We start from the raw sequence: 12,215 nt of genomic DNA on the forward strand, positions 1-12,215 counted from the left end.
CACACTGATTTTTTTTAATCTATTTATTTTATTCCTAATTTATACATTATTTAAAAGGTCAGCAATTAACTGATCATGAACATACAGCATTATATAGCAAATTATTTTATTTCCATTTATTCTATATTTTCTCTGTTCATTTCTGGAATTGGTTTACAATGTAACACATGGTATGTATAATGCATAATCATTTTAAATATTCTTTAATAAAGAGTACTTTGGCATAGCCATATCGGTGTAAAGTCAGTGGACAAGTCACACAGAAAAAGTTTATTTTCATTCCACTCAACAATTAATCGATTCTTAAAAATCTTGTATTGATCAGGCTCTAGTTTATTTATTTAAACTTTTTATTTAACCATTTTAATAATTTTACATAACATTTCCTGACAGAATTTGAAGTAAGAGACATCACAATAAACATCCTGAGCATCATACAAGAAAAAAGTGTTAAGACATTACAATAAATAAATTAAATACAGAAATAAGTAGTTCTGACATAGCATAGTTATAAAGTTAGTGTTAATCTTGTAAATAAATAAAAAGAAATAGTTGAATATTTAGACAATCAAAGAAACAAAATGTCAGAAGTATTGATAATTATGACAACAGGCAGAGTAGACAATATATATAATCTGTGGCTAAGTAGGGTTTTTCAAATAGGCGATCAGGCTCTAGTTAAGGTGTATTTTGTATAAATGCTTAAGATTAAACTTGTAATCATAGCAGTTTATTTATCTTGATTCTGGGTTATGTGTGGACTCAAATGCTGAATGAAAATGATGACACACACTTACATACACACAAGCACACACACACACACACACACGTACATATTTCTTACCCCAAACAAGCTGAATGATTCATCTGTAAGGTGTCACTATATCTACGGATGTGAAGTTTCAGGTTCTCCAAGAAATTTTCCATTAACGTCAAACATCTGATTGCAACAACACAAGGCACTGCGCTGATAGAACCACTAGAGGGCAGCAGACTATCACTTACACAGGCCAACAGAGCGTCTCCATCACCTGTCACTATGCAGACAACTAGCAGAAGAAGAGCAGGTATCCCAACATAGGTAAGGTTTAAATGTATTATATTTGTTGACAGGCTCAACAACATGCAGTGTATTAACTGCAGGGTTGGTTTGAGCATCTTTACTTGGCAGGAACTCTACAACAATTTCAAACACCAACTCTTTTCCTCAGCTTAAGATTAGGTTGGCGTGGAAGACTGAACTAAAGAAAACATCCCCACACCACATCAACAGAGGAAAACTGCTGGAGGAATACGGACAAATCTTCCATGGGAATGTGGATGCAGCTTGTCTTGCTTTTGGAGGGATGCACAAGAACTTAATGAACTTCTGGTGCAGTTGTGTGGATTTTTTCTTACTTTTTTGCCTTGGAAAGCTGAAGATGTACTCTGGAATTTATGCGCTACACAGTGCCTACAAAAATTGAACAAAAATGTAGTTTATATGCCATGGACACTGAGTTCTGCCAACAATCCAACATGGCAATAGGTCACATTTTATAGATGTGAAAATGACTGCTGTGTGACTCTACAACTCTTTGTGATGATGCAAAATGATGATTTATAACTGAGCAATAATGTCAATTAACTGATTACTTAAAGCACCTACAAGGAAGTTTCATTTTGTGATTTGGAGAGATATTTATCTGGCTAGGACAGGGGTTTGTTTTGAAAGTGGGTGAAAGAAAAAAGCAACTGACTTTTATTACTATTTTTCCTTTTAAAACAAACAAAACTACAATAAAATGTATATATAAATATTTTTTTAACCTTACTATTATCTTTTTATTAACTTATCTACTTATGTACCTTATTGTTTACTTTAATTTTACAATCGAAGTTACTCACTATATAATGTATAAACTTTCAGGAATGCTACAAGTATGAAGAACATGACATGTAAACAAATGGAAATTTCCTTTAACTCCTGCAATTGTGAAGTGCAAGTGTGAAAAAAAGTATAAATTGAAGTATTTCAAGATGTATTTCATTAATAGATTAAACATGTTACATACTTCTTTAGAATGAAGAGGGCCAATTCAGGATGGGTTTTGTATCCTTTTATAATTCTCTCCATCTGTTGAATGACTGACCAATGTGGACTTGCCCAAGCTCCACTAATGTCTTTTTTAGCTTTTTAAAAAAAAAAATCCTCTGCTTATTAGCCATAACCACAAAATATGACATTAAAAATAAATTTCTCGACACAAAAATCTCCTTCCTTTTAACTTGCTTACATGCTACTCAACACCAAACTTTGTCTGGGAAAATGTAAATATTTGCTCTTCTGTAAATAGTTTCATTGGTAACGCTTTATATTAAGGTCTTTGTAATAACCATTAATTAACAAGTAATAAGGCCCTTGTAAGTCCTTACAAGATGCTTATTAACATTATTGTGTGTTTATAAGCTTATATAAGTGTTAATAATGGCATTATAACACCCATGACCCACCCATTATGTCTTTGCCATGCCTTTATTAATCTTATTTTGTTTGCTTATTGATATTAAAATATACTTTATTGCTCATCTATTATAAGTTAACTATAAGTTAACTATGCTTTTTGCAACTACCGGATCTAAAGCGAGAACAATGCCTTATTACTTGTTAATTAATGGTTATTAAGGACCTTATTATAAAGCGTTACCGTTTCATCTGATATTACTAAGAATCTGACTCTCGTGACAATCATTAAGAATAATTGTATATAAATAGCCAATCTTCTCACTGATGCTCATGTTTATGGGGCATGTTACAATAATCACAATAACTACTTATCAAGCTCAGCTCAAGTTATCAAGTCCATGTCCATGTATGGTATGATATCACCCTCTTTATTAAACATGATGCCATACAGACAGCAAGGTTCTCTTGGCCATTATAAGACTTTTTGTCGTGCCTAAGCCAAATTATTTGGGAAATAAAAACTAAACTATGCTGTTTTGCTCTCATTTCAATTAAAGTGGTATTGCTTTTTAAAAAGGATGTACTCCTATTATACTATCATTATCATCAATGATATAAAATGGTCTTAAAATTGCAATAATGTTGCAATTATTTCTGGCGCAATATATCATACAATTAAAATGTGGCTGTTGTGACAGGCCTACTTGATTGCTCATGTAGGCCATATACAGGCATCAGTATTAAATTAACTCTGTTTCATAACCAATTAGAAATATTTTGCTTTACGTAAAGGGCAAAAACTGTGATATTAATACTCAAGCAGAAAGAGATGTACAACTTTAACCCATAAGAACCCAGACCCAGTTATCCTTAAAGGAAAATTATGGGGGATATACCACAGACCAAGTGGACCACATAGAACACATAATGATGTTTTAAAAAAAAAAAATTCTACTCCTAAATGTCAAAGATCTGTGATGTGACATATACGTTACATTGGGTGTTTATGGTATTTATGTTTATGATATTTCTTATTTTTGAATACAAAAACTAGACACATTTTCTGCTTACAGAGACACAGATTTGCCTTTTTCTTTGCATCTCCACAACATTTATCAAAATTGTGACATTAATAGTGCTGTTTAACAATACATTTTTTGTCTGATTTGTTTTTAAGTCACAAAATAAGAATAAATCAATAATAAATAAAAACAAACAACTAATTTCCTTTTTGTTTGCATCTCCATAACATATACACTACCGGTCAAAAGTTTTAGAACACCCCAATTTTTCCAGTTTTTTATTGAAATTCAAGCAGTTCAAGTCCAATGAACAGCTTGAAAGGGTACAAAGGTAAGTGGTGAACTGCCAGAGGTAAATAAAAAAAGCTAAGGTTAACCAAAACTGAAAAATAATGTACATTTCAGAATTATACAGGAACAAGAAATGGGTTAACAACTTAACTCTATGGAGTCTTGGGCTATTTTGTCCATTTTTTAATTCTTTTCATGTCTTTGTAAGTCATTTTGTGTTTTTTTGTGTCTTTTTTTAGTCATTTTGTGTCTTTAGGGTGTCTTTTTTGTCATTTTGTGTCTTTTTTTTGGTCATTTTGTGTCTTTTTAGTCCTTTAGTCCAACATAAAATGTGATTTTGAATCTTTTTTTTACTTTCAAAACACTATCATGCTCAATAAAGAATTTTAAATGTGCATTAATTTCAGAGTACACTGAGACATTAAACTGCATAATTTTCAATTAAATTCTGGAAAAGTTGGTGTGTTCTAAAACTTTTGACCAGTAGTGTATATATATACATTGTGACTTTAATTTGTTCAGGAAATATGGTCAGTAACAAAAATAAGCTTTTTGAAATTAGCTACTTTTCACATTTCTGTTCTGAATATGGGAGATTGTGGAAGATTTAAAGTGTTTGTTACACAGGTGTCACCATGGGTTCTTATGGGTTAAATCAAATGACTCAGGGCTCAGTCTAAAGTATGAACAGGTGGTTAAACTTCAGAGAGTTTGCAGAGCTGAAACCTCTTTCCACACACATTACTGCTGCATGTGAAAGTGTCGAAGGCTACACTTGAGGTATATTTTCCTGGCGTGGCTTAAACCCACTCGACCAACTTGAAGGAATTGCCAATAAACACAAAGCAATCACCAGTGATCACCATCATTGTGTGAGAATTAATGGAGCTGATCGCAGCCCAACAAAGCCCTGACAGGAGTTTCTGCAGCAGCACCTGAAACAGCTTTTTCCACATGCACCAACACCACACCATCACATCTCTTTAGAACAAACTTCCAGACACTTGTCCAATCAAAGCCAAGAAGCTGCTCTCTGTGGCTCACAGTTTAAAACCTTTTTGTTGGTGTTTGGTTTATTTTGGCTTGTATAATATGTAGGTTTTGCCCTGTCCTCAATCTTCAGTTTCTTTAATTATAGTTACAAAATCAAGAGAGAGGAGTTTATTCACTTGTCTAACCCGTGAATTTCAGCCACGAAATCAATTTGCACAGCTTTGCCTTTCTTCAATAATGCAATTAGTTTTGTTCCTGCTTTGACCTCTTTCTCCGACGTAGACCTTTTAATGGCCGCGGCAGAAGTTCACTCTCTGACTTCTGAAGCTGCCTGTGAAGAGCAGGGTGATCCATGACCCGCCTTTAAGTACAATTTCCTGTAGAAAAAGAATCCCCTAATTTCTTCTAACTCTGCCATTAGCTACCATAAGCATGACCGGCCCGTTACCTTTTGTTTGGGCTCCCTTGAAACCACTATCTATTAGGTGGCTCAAATCAAATCCCTGCAGCCTGAGTTTAATAAGAGAATATTTTCGCTTCTATATTTTAACCTTGTTATCCAATATCCTGTCTTTTTAGTCTGCAGTGTGTTTTCAGCACACAGAGCGACCCTGCCAGAGAGCGTGCGTCAGTTCACAACAGAGACCTGACATCCTGCCTCCCGGAGCACAAAGGTTCATGCAAGGACTAACAGATTTGTGATATTCGGCTACGCTGGCACTGCATTAGTCAACGTTACATAGAGATGGACAGTTTACTGCTGACCAGGAAGAGCATTGTTTCTGCTTTACGACTACCCATCATCAGAAATTGTATTGAGTAGGATAAACCCCTTGAGAGGAATCCTCTCGTTTTCGAGGGGGTCCTAAAGTACATTACAAAACAAAACATATTTGCTCTTCTGTAAATAGTTTCATCGGTAACGCTTTATATTAAGGTCCTTGTAATAACCATTAATTAACAAGTAATAAGGCCCTTGTAAGTCCTTACTAGATGCTTATTAACATTATTGTGTGTTTATAAGCTTATATAAGTGTTAATAATGGCATTACAAACACCCATGACCCACCCATTATGTCTTTGCCATGCCTTTATTAATCTTATTTTGTTTGCTTATTGATATTAAAATATACTTTATTGCTCATCTATTATAAGTTAACTATAAGTTAACTATGCTTTTTGCAACTACCGGATCTAAAGGGAGAACAATGCCTTATTACTTGTTAATTAATGGTTATTAAGGACCTTATTATAAAGCGTTACTGTTTTTTATTGAAATTTTATTGAGTAGGATAAACCCCTTGAGAGGAATCCTCTCGTTTTCGAGGGGGTCCTAAAGTACATTACAAAACAAAACACTCACAATTTACAGACATACAACAACAAAGACAACAGGCATCAACACAAAAATAACAAACAAAAAATGAACACAAGAATAATCACAACCTCTCAATGGCCACAAGTTGGCCATAACATTAGCCTAGTAAAACTGAAAGAAGTAACATAATATTATTGTAAATTGAAATTGCATTTTTAAAAATAAAAAAAATAAAAATAAATATGATATAATATTATCTGAAACATGTGCAGTTTCCGAGTCATTCTGAGATGTTAGCTGGGCTATACACATAATTCAGAATATTAATTTTGTCACATTAACATTGTCACCAGCACTTATTATTGTTACTAGCAGTTACTGATGCACTAATAGCTCTTATTGCACTATACCTTGATTGTTTGCTTTTATTCTTCCTGTAAGTCGCTTTGGATAAAAGCGTCTGCTGAATGACTAAAGATAAAGATAAAGATAATTTTAGAGCCCAACGGATATTAATCAAAGGCCTGTAATATCAGTATAGGCGGTCCGATATGTGCCATTATGAAAACTTTTTTTTACATAATATATAATGCAGAAAATATGAGATTTAGAAATGGGGTTAGCTATTAATTTTTCTTCAATTAATTCTTCTTTTTTGAATAGTCAGCAATTGACTGAAACTGAACAGGAACAATGTTTATTTAGCTGTTTATTTTATTCCTATTTATTATTTATTTTTCCAGTTATCTGTAATATAATAGATTGTTTGTATAATATATATTCATGTTAAATATTATTAAATAAAGTTTTGTGTTTGAGAAAGTAACTCTATGGGTACATTTGCAGAGTGGTGCACAATCCACATAAAAAAGGTCTATTTTCATTCCAGCTCAAAAAATTACCATATCGGTTATAACCAAAATCCCATATTGGTCTTGCTCTAATTAAAAAAGTAGTAAGTTCTATTTTCTATGTACAGATAGTATATAATATCTATACATATACAGTGGAGTAATGGTGTCCTGACCAGAGAATTAAGTCACTCTCCCTTCATGTGTGTTTCAGTTTGAGATTCTGTTCTTTGTTGACAACAAACAACAACAAACTGTTGTGGTAGCCGCTGATAAAGCCTTTTGGACCCTCAACATTGTTTTGTAACGGCCCCCCATTAGGACTGTTGGCTGTGTTAGCATTCGCTGCTAGCCGCCATTGTTCTGCCCTGTTGCAATGCTACACTGCAAAAAAAGAAAAGTAGGGTGAACTCAAAATTTCATGGCAACAAACTTCGATAAAATTTTAAGTTGGACAATTAAACTAAATATTTTAAGTTTTGTTTTTGAGTTTGCTCAACTCAACTGTAAGTTGTACTAACTTATAATTTTATTTAAAAAATAAATAAATAAATAAATAAAAACCCTATAATTTTACATTGTAATAATTTTTAATCCTTACTTCTGCTAACTTCTGCGATGTGCTGAAGTGGCACGATTGTAACGCCGCTATATATACTCTTGAAGCTGTAACAAGCAGCGCCGCTAGCAGCAGTTAGCCGCTAGCATCACTTAGCCGCTAGCTTTCGCTAATGAATTTCACCGCTTTCCTGCATTTCACAACAAAGAAATAAGAGTTAGCAGAACTATTTTCCCTTGTTTTGAACCCCAACTTAAAGATATAAGTAACAACAACTCACCAACTTGTTTTTGAGCAGACAACTGGCTTCCTTTGTTGTGCTAACTTACATTATTGCCCTAAATTACAATAATTTATATTTCCAAGTTTTACCAACTTAAATCACTGTTTTAAGCCAAAAAATACAAGTTGCACTTTAATGACACTTTTTAATTGATTTTTGTATTTTACTCCTTATCTATTTATTTATTTATTTATGCTGACTCACTTTTTATCTTCCTTATGTGCTGCTTAGTAAGTGATTGATGTCATCTTAATTTTGTTGTGTAGTGATATGCAATGACAAATAATCAAATGAAATCTTATGACATCTTTATATATGTTTCTTTTTTATTAAAAACAAAGGTGAGTGTACTGTAAGATATTGGGAAGCATAATTTGATACTGTGTTATATCTTTATTTAAGATATCAGGGGTAGCACATTTTGATAGACCAATATCCCAGATCAAATAATGTTCCCACTCATGTGCAGAACCGCTAAGTAGCACATCTTGACAGAACACCGGCTTAGCTAACGCCATGTTGAGATCGATATGCTCTGAATGATGTGTACTTTAATATGAGTTGATTACACCAGAAAATACACTTTTCATTTTTTGGCATAATTATCTAAACCTAGGCAGAAATATTTTTTTTACCAACTTTTCTTACTTAACTCAAAAATCTATTCTGTAGCTGGGAGAGACACATAATTACTGTAATTGGTTTTGAGAAAATGGATTTGTACCAATTTCCACAACTGCATTTGATTTTAATAATGGCCTCATAATGTGACTCCAGGGTGAAATGCAGCGTTATCTAAACCTTTTTATATTTTGCAGTATTTTTGCACTTTTTCATGAGCCTGTGAAATACTTGTGCAACTCTACAATGACAGAATAACGTGAAAAACATCAAACTGGAGTCACTAAGCATCAAGCACTCCGAAGCAGGAGGCTGCAACAGAAGGGGAGCAGAGTACTGTACGTCTAATATCGCCGAAATAATGGTCGTGTTACCGTCTCATTTACTGTACTTCCCCATCCCGGGAAAGCTCTACCTCATATCTGCACTGCCACTGAGGCTGTTTGGGAGACTTTTAAAGTGGAGGAAGCTAGAAACAAAGCAGCGGTCCGAGGACATGGAGTGCAATCTTGAAATGGAAAACTGAAATAGGGGAAAGGGTCTCGAGCTGAAATGTTATTTGGATGATAGCCTGCATAAGAAAGGAACTGTGTTTGGTTTCTCATTGAGAGTCACCAGCAGGGCTCATTGTGATAAGAAAATAAGTCTAATGTTACCTGATCTGGTATAATGTGGACCAATTACCACTCCATTGCACTTCATTACAGGACTGTAATAGGGCCGGGGGTCAGTGCTTGAGATGGAGTGGCAGAGGAAAATTGAGTCGTCATTGATAATATGATAAAAACTGACAGCGAGAGGCCCCTCCAACAAATTATTGAAATTTACAGTTGATAGGGAAACACTATAACCTCATTTGGTAAGCAGCTGGCAAGCACTTGTACAAAGCAGACCCTCTAACACAATGAAAGGCTTATAGAGAGAGGGAAATCCAAAACTATCACAGAATAGTTTTAGACTCCTGCTCATTGGCCTCTGGCACTGAGTGTGCATGTATTCCGTTTTTAGAAATATCTTAAGTCACACAAACTACCCCACTGGAACCCATTATGGCTTGCAACAATGATAGGCTGACAAGGCTGTCCGAACAAACAAATGAAGACATTATTTTCATTCTAGTTTCTCTCCTCGGTGGAATAGAGAAGTGCGGAGGCTAACAAAATAGAAAATCTCACAGTCTCTGTAAACCACTCTGCTCTTGGAAAGAGGTACGGCAACCATTTGTTTGCCTCAGTTAAAGTGCCTCCATTTGAGGCCCCTTGAATAAATAAATCAAATAAACTACCGTCAGACATACATTTCCAATCCATCAAGGTAATCAGATTCTGTTTACCTGAATGGGAACTATTCTAAAATGTTATTAAAAACTTAAATGGAGTTTAGGTGTGGAATAACTAGGCACAGGAAATGATGAGCAAACAGCAGGATAAGATTCCAATTACTATTAAACAAGCATTGCATTGACTAGTAAAGAGGAAAATAGCTTTGACATTTTCCACAGCCGGAGCTCCCACCTGACAGGCTTTGTCGTATGAGAGCACGGCAAATTCAATTCGTAGGCTTTTAGACATGAGGTAGTCAGAGCTTCCTCCTGAAATACTGCTTCAAGGCCGCTTTCACTAACTCCACCTGTGGCCAGACGAGTGCTTCAACAAGAGATACCTTTTTTTTAAATAATTGTTTTATTTATTTTTTTCCTGTATGTATGTATGTATGTATGTATGTATGTATGTATGTATGTATGTATGTATGTATGTATGTATCAACATGGTCTCACAGAAATCCGTGAAATAGCCACGGATTTCGCTACAATGTAAGTTAATGACAGTCATATCCCGTGGCTATTCCAACATACAAAGTGATTATGTACATTCACTGAGTGAATATTTAGAAAATAAAACATATATTTCAGTTAGAAATGTGATCAAAATCCATTTTTTCTGCAGAAACTAAGTAAAAATATAGATTTTTTTAATAAAAATGAGAGAACTGTCCGCCATGTTTTTTGTTCTGACCGCTGGGACCTTGAAAGTCACGTGACTTGGAACAAACCAATAGCCACGGGATATGACTGTCATTAACTTGCATTGTAGCGAAATCCGTGTCAGTTTCACGGAAATTTGAGCGATTCCGTGGCTATTCCACGGATTTTGAGTTAAGCGAAATCCGTGGCTATTTCACGGATTTCTGTGAGACCAGGTTGGTATGTGTATGAATGTATCTTTTCCAAGTCCCCGATTCGATTTTTACTTTATCGTTAGCCTCATAGCATAATTGCCTAAGTCATTTTTTGGCCAAATTGTGATATCTGCCTACCTTTACTCTCCTACCACTGCTGCATCTTTCTGCCTTATTGCCTATGTTCTCAACCTATCAGAACACATGTTAGAGTCCAAAATCACTTTCTGCCTTAGTCATCTCTTTGATTTAGGCATTTTTGCCGCTACATACAAACCAAACTACATTATTTATATGAAAGAGAAAAATTGCCTTAGTCAGGGCATATTCTGCCTAAGTCACTTTTATCTGTTATGAAATCGATGTGTTTAATTTTTTATGCAAACTTGTTCACACTTCTATTTGAACTTACTGTTACAATATCAATTAAAAATACCAATGGGCTTACTAAAAATTGTGTTTTTTCTTGTTTACCGAAAACGTTCAAATATGACTTAGGCAAATATGCTATGAGGCTAACGTTATGATTTTAAGGTTTTTATTCAAACAGTTGATTCTGCATATGATTTTGATAGTCGAAATTGAAAGCTAATTTCAATAAATATTGATTGAGAATCGTGACACCCCTAATAAAAGTATAGCCAGACCTATATATCAGACAGATGATGATTTTGGCGGCCTATTTTGGCTTATCATGGCTATATCAGTATTGGTGTAAATTCTGTTGGATATGCACCAATATGAAGGTTTTTTAAAAGAATATAAATCAGAAAAAGATGCTTGGTTATTTTAGAAATGTTGTCATCACATAGTTCGTCCAGCAGAGAGCGCTCAGACGTAAGCGAGTCAACCCTATAGTGTCATTCAACACACGACAAGAACTTAAAGTCACTGTAGCAAAATACATGTGTAAAGATGTTAAGGAAAGTAACATTTGCATTCTGGAACAAAAAAACACACACTTAAACTGCCTATACATTAAATAGTAGTGATACATCAACATCAATTTTTAATCCATAATGTCAGTATTCGCATCCTCCCCCGAAATTCCAGTAATGGTGAGCTCTGATTAATAGTTGAATAAATTACAAGAGACTAGGGCTGGGCGATATGGCCAAAATCCTGATGCGTCATTTCATATCTCCAAATTTTATATATATATATATAACGCAATATAGCAGGTAATTGGTGATTCTTGTACTGGCTTAAATACATGCTTTACAGCTTGAGATTTACAGATTAAAAATTCCTTCAACATATCAAATGTGCCACATAAAAAACACATTTTCCAGAAAAAAAATGTCTTCTTTGCATTCAAGTAAAAAGGACTCTTGTAACTGGCAGGGTTAGGTTTGGTTAGGTTTATAGCACACTTAAACTGCCTAAACATTATAATATAAATAGGAGTGATATATCAACATCAATATTTTTTACTCCTTAATATCGGTATCCACATCTGCCCCAAAATTCCAGTAATGGTGAGCTCTGATTAAAGCTAAAAATAAATTACAAGAGAATAGGGTTGGGCAATATGGCCAGAATCTATCCTGATGTCTCAGTCCATATCTCCAAATTATATATATGTATATATATATTTCGAGATATAGCAGGTAACTGTTAATTCAACAAATATGGCAAATGGACTGTGCAATT

At 34.3% G+C, this 12,215-nt stretch overlaps 1 protein-coding gene across 1 annotated transcript in view; it reads right to left on the reverse strand.

Annotated features, from left to right (window-relative positions):
- pik3ap1 (phosphoinositide-3-kinase adaptor protein 1) overlaps positions 1-12,215 on the reverse strand; it is a 62,538-nt gene that overhangs the window by 30,299 nt on the left and 20,024 nt on the right. The window lies entirely within an intron of this gene.

The sequence above is a fragment of the Centropristis striata genome, chromosome 20 (genome assembly GCF_030273125.1).
Source record: "Centropristis striata isolate RG_2023a ecotype Rhode Island chromosome 20, C.striata_1.0, whole genome shotgun sequence".
Taxonomy (NCBI): domain Eukaryota; kingdom Metazoa; phylum Chordata; class Actinopteri; order Perciformes; family Serranidae; genus Centropristis; species Centropristis striata.